Source organism: Clarias gariepinus, chromosome 28 (genome assembly GCF_024256425.1).
Source record: "Clarias gariepinus isolate MV-2021 ecotype Netherlands chromosome 28, CGAR_prim_01v2, whole genome shotgun sequence".
NCBI lineage: Eukaryota > Metazoa > Chordata > Actinopteri > Siluriformes > Clariidae > Clarias > Clarias gariepinus.
In genome coordinates, this window is record NC_071127.1 from 15,767,588 (window position 1) to 15,784,098 (window position 16,511).

The window sequence follows — 16,511 nt, forward strand, 5'->3', positions numbered from 1 at the left end:
AAATTTACTTCTACTGCAAACCTTCACTTCTGTTGTACAGTATTATAAGTACTGATGCCAGTGTTGCAGAAACTGCTAATGTTCTTATGAAAAATGTGTTTATATAGTTACAATTGTTGAAAATATTTTTTACTATATAGATCTCCTGTGATACATGCGAAAGATGGTTCCATCATCTTTGTGTTGACCAAGGAAAAGACAAAAAAAAAGTTTTTTTGTGCAGCTTGCTTAATCTACCAAGAGCTGAATTTTAAAAAAAGTGTGAAGACACAGTAGTTTGGTTTATTTTTTTTTTCTTTTAATTAATTTATTTTCAAATTTGTTAAATGTACATAACTTAATAAAATGTTTGTGTATTTAACCGCACATGTACTGTACTTGACATTTTATTTATTTTGGATATTTGATACAGTAATTGTCCTCATTACCCAACAGTGACAATTCCAGTGATCAGAATGTGTTTCTGTTGCTATAATAAACATACAAGAAAAAGTATTTGACCATGACAATTTCATATATTGGGATGTGTTTCCCTTGCTCTAACTAACATTTAGAATGACAAACATCAGCAGATGCACTTGGCACATTACCCGATAACATTACCACCAAGATGCGTTTTTCTAGCTATAATGGACATATTTAGAATGATGAACCTCAGCTGATGCACTTGTAAGCTGTAAACGTCAGTAGTGCCATTTTGACAGCTGTGGGCACATCTGTTTGTGAAAAGTGGAATTAGAACCTTATCTGATAGCACAAGCTCTTGCCATCAGAATGTATTTCTGCTGGTTCACTGATTCAGCTAATTTACTTTTGTTTTGTAAACAAGTGAGCAGTAACTTAAAACTTCTACTACTTACTTAGAACATGGATATATGAACATACTCAGAGAGCCGCAGTAACAGTCTGATAAATGAGGGAAGTTCTGTACATAAAAAGCAGAATGGAAACAGTATCGGACAGTGACAATTTTATCCATGAGATGTTTTTTTTTTATTTTATTCTGCTTTGTTAAGGTTACAGAACCATTTGAGCTTGTTTCGATGGACTTCATAGGTAAATTAGTCAAAACAGATCATGGAAATATATATCTGTGTGATGGTAGACTATTTTACCAAATGGTCTGAGGCATTTGCCTGCCCATCCAAAATGGCTGAAAATGTGGCCAAATGCATAGTTTAATTCTTTTACCATTTTGGAGCACCAAAACGCATCCTCACCGACCAGGGATGGGAGTTTCTGAAGGAGGCTTGTGGAATGTTATAGCATGTGAATACACACCATTGTAAATTTAGTTGTAAGTCATGTTGGAATAAATCATATTTTTCTACAACTGAAAAACAACAAAGATTCTTTTTTTGCAAGCTGTTTGTTATAAAAGATAAAACACTTATCCTTACTTTTTTCAAAAGTTAGTTAAAAAATTATGCCAGACACTTGGTATTCACTGCAGCCTCTGTGCTCTGTACCATCCAGAGACAAATGGTCTTGTGGAAAAAATAAGTGGGACTGTACAAAGGTAACAGACCTGTAATTGTATTTCTCCTAGAACTGTTTACTGAGTGTTAAAGGTTCAGTATGCTCTACAATCTTGTTTTTGTAAATCATTTGTTAGTATAATTAACATAAAGCACATATATTAAAGATCACATTAACACAATTGTAAATGCTCGTTTTGTAAAAGAAAATGTAATGCCTTAGGTTTTACACATCTATGACGAGATGAACTCGATGTAATTTGAAGAAGATCGCTTGGTTGATGTAGGAATACTTTTCAGATCACTGTGCAAACTTGTCCAGGAATGCCCAGAGAAGTGGGATGTCTATCTGGAATCAGTGATGTTTGGGTTGATGACCAAAAAAAACCCCATTCTTCCTGATGTTCCGCACAGGATGTACAATTAACTTGTAGTATGTTGGTAAAGAAAAGTAAATCACCAGGTCATCAATGCCTTCCTGGCCATTGCTTGAACAGCAGAACAATAAAACATCACTGAAGAAGGTCCTTTAGGGTTATTAGTCTTGTCACATAAACAAATAACTTTATTGTAATTTGGTGTAGATGGACCCAGTTCTAAGATTATTTAACCACCTTTAATTAGTGGAACCCTAAAATCTACCCCTAAAAATTTGGTGTGGTCAGTGAACACCATTACTGGATTTTGGTTGTAAGAGTCTTGTGTGACATTCTATATATATAAGAAATTAACATATTATATGTACTATTACCAGACGATGTGACTTATTTTACATTGGGTTTGCATTCAGTATTTCAAAGTACTATTTAGTGTGTATTCTATTAAATATCCACTGAATTATGTTTCTTTTTTTTCTTATTGTGCAAAGGTGATATATCCATTGGAAAAAAAAATTAGGTTAAGTCTTACCATGAAGAAAATTCCAGATTAACATTATTTGCCGTGTAGAAAGATATTCTTATAAATATCACTTAAACATGTATTTACTGTTTAGAGCATTGATAAAGAAGAAAGAGATCAATGTGTTGAGGTGGAAATGTGACACAGTGCCTCATTTACACCAACCAGACGGAACATTCTGTGGTGTTTTTGCAATTATGGTAAGTAAACTTTTTTTTAAGTAAAATTATTTATCTTACTCAGACATAAGGTCTTCATCATTAAAATCTATTTTTATTGTTAAATTGTTTTAAAATCAGTTTGCAAAGAAAATTTTGGGCCAAGAGAACGTCTCTTTTCCACCTACCCAATCAGATGTGGAAAATTAAATCGGTGGAAGTCTTATTAGGAACTCTGGTATGTAATGTAAAACCATGCACAACCAAATATAAACGACTGTCATCTCAGATTTACTTTAACATAATCTAAGATATAAATTCAACAGGTTGGGCTGGAAATTAAAGATAATCTGTTTTTGAAAGTTGTCTTTTAAAGACATTATTTTATTATTTGAACAGATAAACGGACAGACCTCAGTCATCAGTGTGGGGAGGCAAAATGTTTGCAAAATGTTTGCAATATCTCGCAAAACTTGACTCAGGTCCAATGTCCCGTTTTTGTTTGTGTACCATGTCTTGTTTCCCCCCAATTTCTTTAAAAAAAAAATTTCCAGAAGAAAAAAGGAGAAAAGAATTTATGAAGACACCTGTAAGGATGTAGACCCTGTGAATATTGAAGCCTGAATGGGTATGTTGATTTTGTGTGGTACTGTAGCTACAGATCCCAGAACCTGCATCCAGCTTAATGGATGTGGACACTGGCCATGCAATTTCTTGTACTACAGTGTTTGCAGACCTTCCAAATTCTGTCATGCGTGATTGATGACCACTACACAAGAGCAACCTGAAGTCAACGAGACAAGCTGGCACCATTTGGGGAAGTTTATAAACTTATTTACAAATCAGGTCCTGACATCACTGCAGTGTATGCCAAACAAACCATATAAGTATGGCATACAAATATGGAGAGCATGTAGTGCAAAGACATGTTATGCCTGGAACATGCAAGTGTACACAGCCAAACTGGCTGATGCTGTTACTAAAAAAAAAAAATCAGGGGAAGTGAAGGCTCCTAGAAATAACAGCAGGGCTACTTTAAAAAATTGTTCATACATTGTATGGGTCAAGCACTTCATTTATAATATAGTTAAATGTTGCCTGTGTACATCTGGGCTTTTGTTTTCAATAAATAAATCAGTCAGTCAGTTCTACTTACAGTACGTACACAAAAGTCTTTCTGGTTTCAAAAAAGTGACTTTGGTGAACATTCCACTAAAGTGCTCTGTGATCAATAGTATTACTAAGTTTCATCTTAGTATTTGTTATAGTCAAAATATTATCTATACATGTTTTCCCCCTAAAAAACAAAACATGTCTACCAAAACATGACCGTCCACCTAAACTGACAGGCCGGGCAACAAGAGCATTAATCAGAGAAGCAGCCAAGAGGCCAAGTTTGTGACAAGCCATGTGGAACTGCAAAAGGGACTTTTTAATGGATGTCTTTCAACAATGGCCTTCTTCTCACCACACTTCCTTCAGATTTGTGAAGGGCAAAACTAATAGTTGTCCTGTGGACAGACTCTTCCACCTGAAATGTGGATCTTTGCAGCTTGTCCAGAGTTACCATGAGCCTCTTGACTGCTATTTACAAAAGAGCTGTATGCTTTACACTGGGATTAAATTACAAACAGGTGGACTCGTAATTAAATAGGTGACTTCTGGTTAGGGCCAATTAGATGGTTAGGGGTATCACAGATAATGAAAAATGCACAGAATTTTTTTTTATTTTGGAAAAACCATTCATAATTTTTCTTCCACTTAAAAATTATGTGCCAATTTGTGTTGGTATATCACATAAAATCTCAAGGGATGGCATTTATTTTTTAACATTTATCATTTCTTGCATGCAAAGCCTTGAATTTTAGTTGCTTCTTTGTCATTAACTAGAGTGAGCATCAGCTGTCCCTCCCCAAAAAAAAACTACATTTGTAGATGAATGATCCACTCCCCATTCTCATAATATAATATAATATAATATAATATAATAGTGACCTTAATTATCAGGAGCGATAATAGTTTAAACCTACAAGTAGAGAAGTTACACACCAAAACATGACCGTCCACCTAAACTGACAGGCCAGGCAAGGAGAGCATTAATCAGAGTAGCCAAGAGGCCAAGTTTGTGACAAGCCATGTGGAACTGCAAACACTTTTTATGGATCTCTTTAAACAATGGCTTTTTTTTTTCCTGCCACACTTCCTATATAATAGTCATCTTGTGGACAGACTCTTCCACCTAAGTTGTGGATCCCAGCAGAGTTACCATGGGTCTCTTGGCTGCTAGGCTGCCTTCCCAGAAGAGCTGTATTTATACTGGGATTAAATTACACACAGGTGGACACTATTGGATAATTAAGTGACTTTTGAAGGCAATTAGTTCCACTAAATGTTGGTTAGAATTATCAAAGTAGGGTGGGGCAGAATACAAATGCACACCAGACTTTTCAAATTTTTATTTAAACAAAAAGTTTGAAGACCATTCATCAATTGCCTTCTATTTCAAAATTATGTGCTACTTTGGGTGTGGATCACATAAAATCCCAATAAAATACATTTATGTTTGTGGTTGTAAAGTGACAAAATGTGAAGAACTTTAAGGGGTGTACACAGTCATCACACACACAAAAAAAATCTATATACACACACTTCAGGAAACGAAAAATAGTATGATGTAAATTATTTTAATATAGTATTAATAATATGATCACATTATTATGATAATATTATCATATACATCAATATGTAAAGTATAGCAATACATTTCGAATTTAAATATTTTTACAAAATGAAAAGAAAATTTGGGAAGTTATCACGAAATGATTATGTGTGAGAAAATATGTGAATCAGAATTATCAGATTGCTTCTTTTGATTAGTATGTCAAAAAAAGCTGAAAATAAAAAGCTTTTATATGACCCACAAACAAAACAATGTTAAAAGTTTACAAATATTTCCAGCAAATAATTTGAAATATTTTTAAGATTATTTTAAAAAAGTGTAAAATGTAAAAATAATATATATATATATATATATATATATATATATATATATATATATTACACACACACACACACACACACACACACACACACACAGTGGAACCTTGGAATATGAACTTAATTTGTTACGACGTTTTGAAATACGACTAGTTGGTCGTATTTTAAAACACTTGTAAAACAAAGTTAATTTTCGCATAATATGGAAACTCAAATTATTCATTCCACAGCCCCAAAAAAATAAATACAAAAAAATAATTTATACAAAATATAAAGTTAAAATTAAAAATTTACCTTGAAAAAAAAAAACCTTTAAAAAAAGTTACAATAAATTCGGACAGATAAGTGTTTGCGTTTATGCACACAGGCGCTGTGTGTGTGTAAAGCTAAAGAAAGAGGAGAGGAGAAATTAGACCCTCCCCTCTCCCTCTTCTCATCTTACACAGCAACCCTTCTTCCTCTCTTACAGTATTTGTGTTTTTCAAACACTCACACATTAACGGAAAGCCTGTTTTATCAGAAAAATTAACAATGAACATCTCTAAGGACACCGCGTGAGCGCATACCAACGGAATCACTGCTGCAAAGTAACCTGCACTTACCTTTGAAAAGACAGACCAGGGGAGACGATTACCCACAATTCTGCAGCACAAGAGAAAGAAAAAACATTTGCTCAGTTGTGATCATGTGACACTCGGCGTCAAAACAAAAAGCGCATGCGTGATACATGATACTGGGTACTCATAAACCAAGACTTGTTCTTATTTAAGTCAAAATTTATTTAAAAACATTTTTTTCCATTAGATCTTTTTTCTTACATTTTTTCCCCCACCCATAATCCTTCTTTTTTTCTTAAATTTTTTTCCCACTTATGTCCGGGGCGCCGTAGAATAACTTTATTTAAACATGGCATTTGAACACATAAAATAAATTAGAAATAGTACATACACAGCAAATCCAAGGTCAAAACTTGTAATGTTCACAAAAATATCCAATACAACATTAGGTGATAATATATGTAGCTTTATTTGCAGTGTAGAAAGAAATTCATACAAATGAGATACAGGCTGGTCTCTCTTCCAGCTACCCAATCAGATGTGGAAAATTATCGGTGGCAGATTGCCACAAGTCTTATTAGGAACTCTGGTATGTTATGTAATACCACATACAACCAAATATTTGTTATCTCAGAGATTTACTTCTACGGCACGTGAAATTAGCTAGATCTTTAGGGGCGCCAGTGGCAGTGGTTAGGTGTATCCCGGGAGCCAGAGCACCGGACATAGCAGGTAATCTTAGGGCTCTAGGACACCATAGGTTCTCTAAGATAGTGGGACATGCTGCAGCTAACGATATATGCCTTTGTCAGTCAGAGGTTGGTAAGTGTAACTTTACAGAGGTGTTTAAATTAGCAAAGGCAATGTCCGATAAAGTAGTATGCTCTGGCCCCATCCCAATGAGACGTGGCGACATAGCTTACAGCAGGTTATGGTTGTTGAACCGCTGAATATCCAGGTGGTGCTCCGAAAATAATGTGGGCTTTATAGATAATTGGAGAACCTTTGAGGGCAAAGCTGGCCTGTTAGGGCGGGACGGTGTCCATCCCACTCAGGAAGGTGCTGCTCTCATTTCTTGTTATATAGCACATAGTCTCAAAAGAGGCCTAGGTGACAATCCAGAGCCCAGGCCAGGGAGTAGACAAACAGGCTAAACCAACCGTCTGCTAGCTGCATAGAGTCGTCATTCGGGGTTCATCATATTGAGACTGCGTTTGTTCCATGAGCTAAACAAACATGCATTTGAAGCTCTCTATAGTAACATAAAAAGTGTAGCTACAAATATGAAGTCAGCTCAGTCGGTCCCACTAATTATGATTTACAGACCTTCAGGGCTGTTTCTCTGTGAATTTGCAGATTTCCTCTTAAACCTTTTAGTTTCTTTAGACAAAGCGTTAATTGTTAGAGACTTTAATATTAATTTTGAGAATCCAGAAGATGCTCTGAGAACAGCATTTATGTCCATACTGGACTTGCTAGGAGTAAATCAGTGTGTAGTAGGACCCACTCATAAAGCAGGTCACACTTTAGATTTAATATTATTTTTTCGGATTAGGTATAAGAAATATAATCACAATTCCACAGTCTGAAGTTCTCAGATCACTGTCTTGTCTCAGTTAAAGTGTGCCATAGTAATAATGTACGCACAGCACCGTGCTACCGCTTTAAATGTACATTCACATCAAATACGCGTCACATCTAATACACATTGCCTTATCAATATTCTCCCAGACTTATCAGCTTTTCAGACTCCACAGAACTTGATCAGACGACTGAATATTCAGTCAACAGCTCAAGTTAAAAGGAAAATGATTAGAGATAAGAAACTCACTTCTTGGTATAATGACCACACACGCACTTTAAAACAAACCGCTCAAAAATTTAAATGCAAATGGCATCAAACTAAATTGTTAGTATTCCAAATAGCATGAAAGGAGAGCATCCTGATCTATAAAAAAGCTCTCGGTGCTGCTAGATCATTGTATGTCTCCACTCTTCAAAAAAAAAAAAAAAAATCTCGGATTATTTTTGTTAATACAGTAGCTAAATTAACTTAAAACAAGACCACTGCAGAAATCTCCACAACAAACAGGATTTCATAAACTTTCAATAACAAAGAATTTAGGCTTTGAAACCAGACAATTTAAGTGATACAGATGATAAACTAACCACACCACATCAGAACCTAGAATACTTTACTTTAGTGAACTAATTTCAGTTATCCCTTCTTCAAAATCATCAACCTGTGAATTAGATCCTATACCGACACAGTTTCACAAGCAGATAGTACCTGCAATAACAGAACCCCTGTTGAAAATAATTAACTTTTCACTCAGCAGTGGGTATGTTTCCTAATCCTTTTAAATTAGCAGTTATTAAACAGCTACTTAGGAAACCTGAACTTGACCTTTGTCAGCTGTCCAATTACAGGCCGATATCAAACCTCCCTTTTATTTCTAAGATTCTGGAAAAGATAGTATCACAGCAGCTATGGTTACATCTACATAGAAATGGCATAAACAAACTGTATCAGTCAGGTTTTAGGCCTCATCACAGCATAGAGACAGCACTTGTTAAAGTAGTAAATGATCTCCTATTGGCCTCTGATCAAGGTTGCATCACTATACTTGTGTTACTTGACCTCACTGCAGATTTTGACAATATTGATTATAGTATTCTCCTTCACAGAAAATGTAGTAAGAATTACGGAAATGGGCCTTTTGTGGCTCAAATCCTATTTGACAGATCGTTATCAGTTTGTAGATTTACTGTAAATGGTGACCATTTTGCATGTTCTTAACTGGAGTTTGGTGTTCCACAGGGTTCAGTTTTAGGTCCACTGCTTTTTTCTCTTTACATGCTTCCTCTGGGCAACGTAACCCGTAAACATGGTATTCATTTTTATTGTTACGCTGATGACAGTTATACGTCTCAGCTAAACCAGACGAGAAAAAACAGTTTACTTAAGTTGAGCAATGTGTGCAGGACAAAAGACAGTTGATGTTAATTAACTTCTTTCTGCTTAATTCTGATAAGACAGAAGTTCTAGTCATAGAACAGCTAAAAGTAAGCTTTCTGATCACACTGTAACTTTAAATAGCCTTTCTGTTCCATCAAGTGCAACAGTAAAAGACCTCGGTGTGATTATAGATTCCAGCCTTTCATTTGAAGCACATGTATATGATAATATTACCAGGATAGCATTCTTTCACCTCAGAAATATTGCCAAGATAAGAAATATATTGTCACTAAACTATGCAGAAAAACTAATCCATGCTTTTATTACCTCTAGGTTGGACTATTGTAACGTCTTACTGTCCGTTTGTTTAACTAGGTGCATAAACAAGCAAGCTTCGGTTAGTCCAAAATGCAGCAGCGAGAGTCCTCACTAGAACCAGAAGATATGAGCACATCAACCCTAACTTATCCACACTGCATTGGCTTCCTATGAAATTTTGCATCGATTTTAATGATCCGCCATGCCTACTCCGATCAAAGGATGCAGGCTGCTTGTCAGTGATTGGTCAGTGATTGGTCGCTTTACATCTCAGGGAGCACTTATGTCTTTCCCTTTTAGTTTAAAATGTTTAGTTAAAATGTTTAGTTAGTTAGTCGGTCCCACTTTACCATGAAGACGGTCCTGTCCTTGGCTGATGCAGACAGCTGTTCTCTGAGAACTTGTTACTTTAGTCGCTCCATAGTTCAGGACTGGAGTTTCCTACAGTCTACCGAAGCCTCCAAGAATGAACTGGATTTCCATTTTAACACATCTCCTGTTATACTGAACTTCCAGTCTCACACACTATGATGAAGATTAATCCCTGCTATCCGTTTTACCCAAATGAGGATGGGTTCCCTGTTGAGTCTGGTTCCTCTCAATGTTTTTTTCCCATTACCATTTCAGGAAGTTTTTTCTTGCCACTGTAGCCATCGTCCTCGGCATGCTCATCGGAGACATTATTATTTTGATTCATACACATTCATATTTTATACAAACTTAAATAATTATTTTAATTGCGTAAAGCTGCTTTGCGACAATGTCAATTGTTAAAAGCACTATACAAATAAAATAGAATTTTCAATAAGCTAAAGTATATAAATTGGTTGGTCTGGAAATTAAAAATAATCTGGTCTTAAATGTAGTCTTTTCAAGTCATTATTTGAAAATTTGATCTTTCATGCAGTTGTCATGTAGCTGTATGTAGACATTAACTATCTGTGACGCTGACAGTGCACGATAAATGGAGTTTTTGTCCATTAAAAAATGAATCGGCTCACATTCGCTGAAATGAGTTGTTAGCAAATCTATTTTTACTCTTACAGATCCACGTCACTCTGTAACATATTTGTATAATGTCCGCCCACGTGTTAACGTGACTGAGCATTCATGCCGGGTTTGCTTAAACACTTTGTGATATAAAAAAAAAACAAGAGCACATGAAATCCTTTTTAACTGTTTATTCTCCTCCATTCACCAAAACTGAACTTAACAATCGCGAAATGGTAAATGCGCTTTTCCCTTTCCCTGACCTGATTTCAAAGGAACAGTGGAGAAAGAGCGGTGGGGCGGGGTGGTATAGTAGTAATGGTGGACCAGCGCTGCTGTTATTTGTTTGGACGAGATAAGGAGATATTGGCTAATTTGATAATTTTATTTAAAAGATTTTTTAACCAGATTATCTTTGACTGGACATATTCCCCAAACTTCATTAACCCCGGTGAGACCGAACCATACTCGGTATACTCGGATAACACACATACAATAAACATGGACTTCGGACATTTTCCACTCACTCGCGTTCACATACCGTTTATTATATATATAGTTTGTAAATATTGGTTTTATCTTTGTTTTATTGTGGTGCACCTTTTTCATTTACTTTATTTAGTTTTGTATAATACACTTTACTTTATCTACTTCTTTGTGTTTGTCCTTTTTGCTTACCGGCCTTTTAAAGGGGTCATACGGTCCTACATGCCCTTTTTCAAGCTGTTTGGACTGAAATGTGTGTTAGGAGAGTGCGTACACAACCACTCTACAATGATAAAGAGCCGCCCAGTGATTTTCTTTTCATTTATTAAAATAAGATGCCCCTTCTGAAATCAGGCCAATCTCAAATGCCTGTCGAAGTGACACCACACTGACAGAGGCCGCTTCTACTATAGTTGATTGACACTGGTGTTAAGACCCGCCCCGAGTAAGAAGAAGCTGTCCGCCATTGTTTTTCAATGCTGGAGCAAAATGTCGCCTAAGCGAGTGTGGTGTACAGTTGTTGGGTGTAATAGCGAACACTATGACTGCATTCACTACCGACATCTGAGCCGCTGAGGACACAGTGGCTGAATTTTGTTTTTAAAGCTAACGTCCCCGCCGATCTACCTAAATGCGTTCATGTTTGCGCTAATCATTTTTCACCAGACTGCTTTAGAAACGAGGGTCAATATAAAGCAGGTTTGCTAGGAAGTTGCTCCTAAAAAATGGATCTGTACTAACGCTTTGTGTTCCTGCTTTATCTTTACCAGGCTCGGTGAGTGTAATTTAATTTTCTACGAATCTTTGCAGATCGCCTTTTCTAATAATCATGATGAATGATTACACTCTCATAGAACATGGTTATGTCATCTTCTCTATGTACATTCGTCTCTATATAATTCCTAATCGCACGTTTATAATAAACAATGCATTAAGGTGATTGTCTAGTTGCAAACTGTGTACGTAGTCGGAAAACCATATTATGCTTACCTTTGTAACGTTAGATGGTTTATAACGGTGTCTGTCGAAGATTAGGAAGTCATGTAAACACATCAGTAAACACATCGCGTTCGTATCTCTCTCAGTAAGCTTCTCCGCTTTTGTTGTTGTTGCTTGTGGCAGCGTAACAGCCCATTCATTCATGCTCATGCAGTGATGAGAAAGACAAATGGGTCGATGCAATGTCCATTCTTTTAATTTCTGCATTGTCAGGCGATATTACAAACTTCCGGGTGGGTTCCGTACTTAAATCAAACCAAAAACTACTTAAGAAAACAGGCTTAGGCTCTATATTCCAGCGTTTTTGCACTTTGGACTGCATTACCCACAAAGCATTGCCCGCACTGGACTACACTCCCGTGGCTATACCCCACGTGTGTTGTGAAGACACGCTCCACAGACCTGGGCGTCGGGCTCAGCAGAGATCATAAGCATTTAAAGGACCATGTACTAAAACAGGTTGCTGAGAACAGAGCTAGTTTTTACCAGGTAAAAGTAGTGTTTTTTTTTACACAACCATTTTTAAGTAAAGTATATTACAAATTTTTTATTAGGACCCTAAAGAATCATATTAACATTTAATGAAAAATGGGACTGGACCTTTAATGCAACACCAACACAAAGATAAAAGACCTCTCGATTTTTGTAGACACAGTTAATATAAAATTAGCTGCTCGTTACATGGTAAAACTGATGCCATCTTTTCTACAGTATGTATTGATGGGTCTCCAGAGCTGTCATTCAGTTATGGTAATGGGCGTTTCATTTTCCGACACACGCTGTAGCGGTAGACCAGTCATAAATCACTGCGCCATCTGACCAATCACAGGAGTGAGGGCTCACCGAAAGGAGGGGTTTAGACAGACCTAATCTTCAAACTTCTTTACACGAGTCGTTTACGAATCATTTAGAAATCGGGTAAAATTTAATATTTTTGGAGAAAACTGAAGTGTTTTTTTGACCTTGCAAACATGTAAACCTGTTTTAGGAGACTCTTTAAACAATATTAGCAACCTTTAAATCAAAGAGGTCCTATTATGACATTTTAGAGAATAATAATTAAAAAAAAAACACCCCACATATTATTAATATATTTTCAAAGTGAAAAATTTAACTTCTACTACTAACCTTCACTTCTGTTGTATTACAAGTACTGGTGCAAGTGTTGCAGAAACTGGTAATGTTTTTATGAAAAATGTGTTTATATAATAACAATTGTTAAAATATTTTTACTATATAGATCTCCTGTGATACATGTAAAAGATGGTTCCATCATTCTTGTGTTTGTCACGGTTAAACACCAGAGGGCGCCATGCTCCCGGACTCCATTTTGTGTTCTGTTGTGTTTTTCTTTAGTTGTGACTTCATTTCCCAGAATGCATCTCGGTCAGGTGATGGAAGCACACCTGAACCGAGGTAGCTAATTAAGTTTGTTATAAATAGTCTGTCTCAGTTCGGTTTCTTTGTCTGGCATTTGTTTAAGTTAAGTGGGTGTGAATGTTTTTATGTTCTTGGTGTCATGCCACATCCCTAGCTCCTGGTTTGTCCAGTTTTTGGTTTTGTTCTGTTGATGTACTGTTATGTTTCATTCCTAGTTTGTTATGCCTTATTTCATAGTCTGTAATGCTTATATCCTAGCCCATGTTTAGCCTAGCCTATGTTTACACACAGCACCCATGACAGAATGCCAGACCAAAAAAGTGGTATAGAGGAGGGGCCTCCCCTGGATATTTTTTTTTGCGGGGGGGCTATGATCGTGACGTTGGGGCAAGCAGACCTCGTGGGTAGTCGGCTTGATATTCGACAGAACAATTTAGAGCGCGCAGGAGCGGGTGAAGTGACGCCCTGCAGTGCTCAGAGAGAGACTGGAGAGGGCAAGCGAGCAACGCAGCTGGACTGGAGAGGATCATGGCTGGCTATTTGACACATGCCCCCAGGGACACAGGACGACGGAGCCAGGGGTAAGGAAGAACACCAGTCGGTGTGTCAGCAGAAGGGGCAAGGCGAGGAGCAGCAACGGCAGAGGTGAGTGCTCCAATAGCTAGCTGTCGAGCTCATCCAGCAGATCAACCCGTGCCAGGAAATCAACGATCATAACGCATGCAAACCCTGCTGGAGTAGTGTGCACGGCTACAATCTCTAGTCTGCCTCAGAGGAGGCTCCGACCTTCCAGAGATCCCAGTGGGGGGCCTCCGACCTTCCAGGGATCCCAGTGGGGGGCCTCCGACCTTCCAGGGATCCCAGTGGGGGGCCTCCGACCTTCCAGGGATCCCAGTGGGGGGCCTCCGACCTTCCAGGGATCCCAGTGGGGGGCCTCCGACCTTCCAGGGATCCCAGTGGGGGGCCTCCGACCTTCCAGGGATTCCAGTGGGGGGCCTCCGACCTTCCAGGGAGCCCCGAAAGGCATGAGCCAGCTCAGTCGCAGCTCTGCTTTGTCAAGGACGGTGAGCCTCTGCCCTACGTCGACAACGGCAAGCTTCCTCGTCGAGGACGACGTGCTGCTGCCTCCGCTGCTTGACTTCGAGGACGTCAGCATGGTCGGGTGGCGAACCAGCTCCAGTGCTCCATGCTCCACTGCCTGGATTCGGTGACGACCCAGCTCCAGTCCTTGCTCCGCCGCCCAGCTGCAGTGGCAATTCAGCTCCAATGACCGCCCTGCCACCCTGCCCGGGAAACTTGTGCTGCAGCCTATCTGTCGTGAGGACCGACACCAGACCTTGGGGAGGGTGCCCTGGACCACCATTTGGCGCTCCGGTGGAGCGCCTTTGGAGAGGGGGTGGTAAAGTCATGGTTAAACACCAGAGGGCGCAATGCTTCCGGACTCCATTTTGTGTTCTGTTGTGTTTTTCTTTATTTGTGACTTAATTTTCCAGAATGCACCTCGGTCAGGTGATGGGAGCACACTAAGGTAGCTAATTAAGTTTGCTATAAATAGTTTCTCAGTTCAGTTTCTTTGTCTGGCATCTGTTTAAGTTAAGTGGCTGTGAATGTTTCCATGTTCTTGGTGTCATGCCACTTCCCTAGCTCTTTGTTTGTCCTGTTTTTTAGTTTTGTACTGTTATGTTTCATTCCTTGTTTTTCATGCCTTATTTCCTAGTCTGTGGTGCTTATACCCTAGCCTATGTTTAGCCTAGCTATTGACTTGCCTAGCTCCAGTTTAGTTTAGTTGTTGTTTAGTTACTGTTCCTTGATTTCCTTATGCATGTGTCCATTTATGTTAAGTTTTCGTTATTAAAAGACTTAGTGATCTCCCTCTGCATATATGCCTCAGTATCTCAAGCCCACACACAGCACCCGTGACAGTGTTGGCCAGCCAGAGAAGAAGAAAAAAATTTTTTTTTTTTTTTTTTTTGTGCAGCTTGCTCAATCTTCTAAGAGCTGAATTTTAAAAAAGTGTGTAAAGACAGTAGTTTGGTTTAATTTTGTTTTTCTTTTTAAAATGGGACATATGTACATATACATGTTGATAAAGCTCAATGTTTCAATGTTTTCCTTACTATAATGGACATGCATGTATTTAGAATGACGAACATTAGCTGATGCTCTTGTAGGCTGTACTGTAGTAGTACCAATTGACAGCTGTGGGCCCATCTGTGTGTGAGAAGTATAGGGGGAACCTCATCTGGTACATATTTAGAATGATGAAACTTCACTGATTGAAATGATTCACTTTAGTTGTGTAAACAAGTGAGCAGTAACAATTAGAACCTCTACTACGTACTTAGAGAATGGACATATGAACATACTTAGTATTAGAATGATGAAACTCAGAGAGCCGCAGTAACAGTCTCGTACATGAGGAAGTTATTTACACAGAAAGCAGAGTGGAAACCGTATCTGACAGTGACAATTCTATCCATCGGGATGTTTCCCTTGCTATAATGAACACATTTATAAGGATAAAACTCAGCTAATTCAACTGTGATGTGGGAACAAATCAGTAACAACAGTCTGATAGGTGTGGGAACCTCTTTACTTAGCAAATATAAGAAAAACCGTATCTGACTGTGACAAAGCACAATGCACAGACTTTCCCTGTGGTCAGGAAACAAGTCAGCAGGAACACTGGCAAGATTTTGTCTAATATTTCTTGTCAAACATGTCTTGAGTAATGTGGAGCATAATTCCAGGATAGAGACCTGTCAAATACAGTCTCAAGACAATAATAATGCATTTAATTCACAAGATGTCAACTCACTAGGTCACATCTATCTAAATAAACCCAAACTGCAGTAAAATAGCATAAATCATGGGTAATGTATACCAGTAATACCAGTTTTAGGAATAAAAAATTAAAATACAATGTCAATTTTGGTTTTTCCTGCACTCCTTAGAATCTCACAGATGAGCCTTCTTCTGAAGGCGCGCTCTCTGCGCCATTTTCACCGGGGTGGGGCTAAGAAAACGCATGCCAACGGGGGACTATACAATTTGTCTTTCTAAAAAAAAGTGCAATAAATTTTATCCATTTTACATGAAGTTCTCATGAAGCAAAATGCTCGCAAGATCTCGCAAAACTTGACTCGGGTCCAATGTCCCATTTTTTTTTTCCACTTATGTCTGGTGGAAAATGTACATATGCTTTGTTCACACATGGGATTTGAACACAAAATAAATCAGAATCATTCTAAGATTCAAAATTATTCAAAAATTGCTGGTCATAAAACAG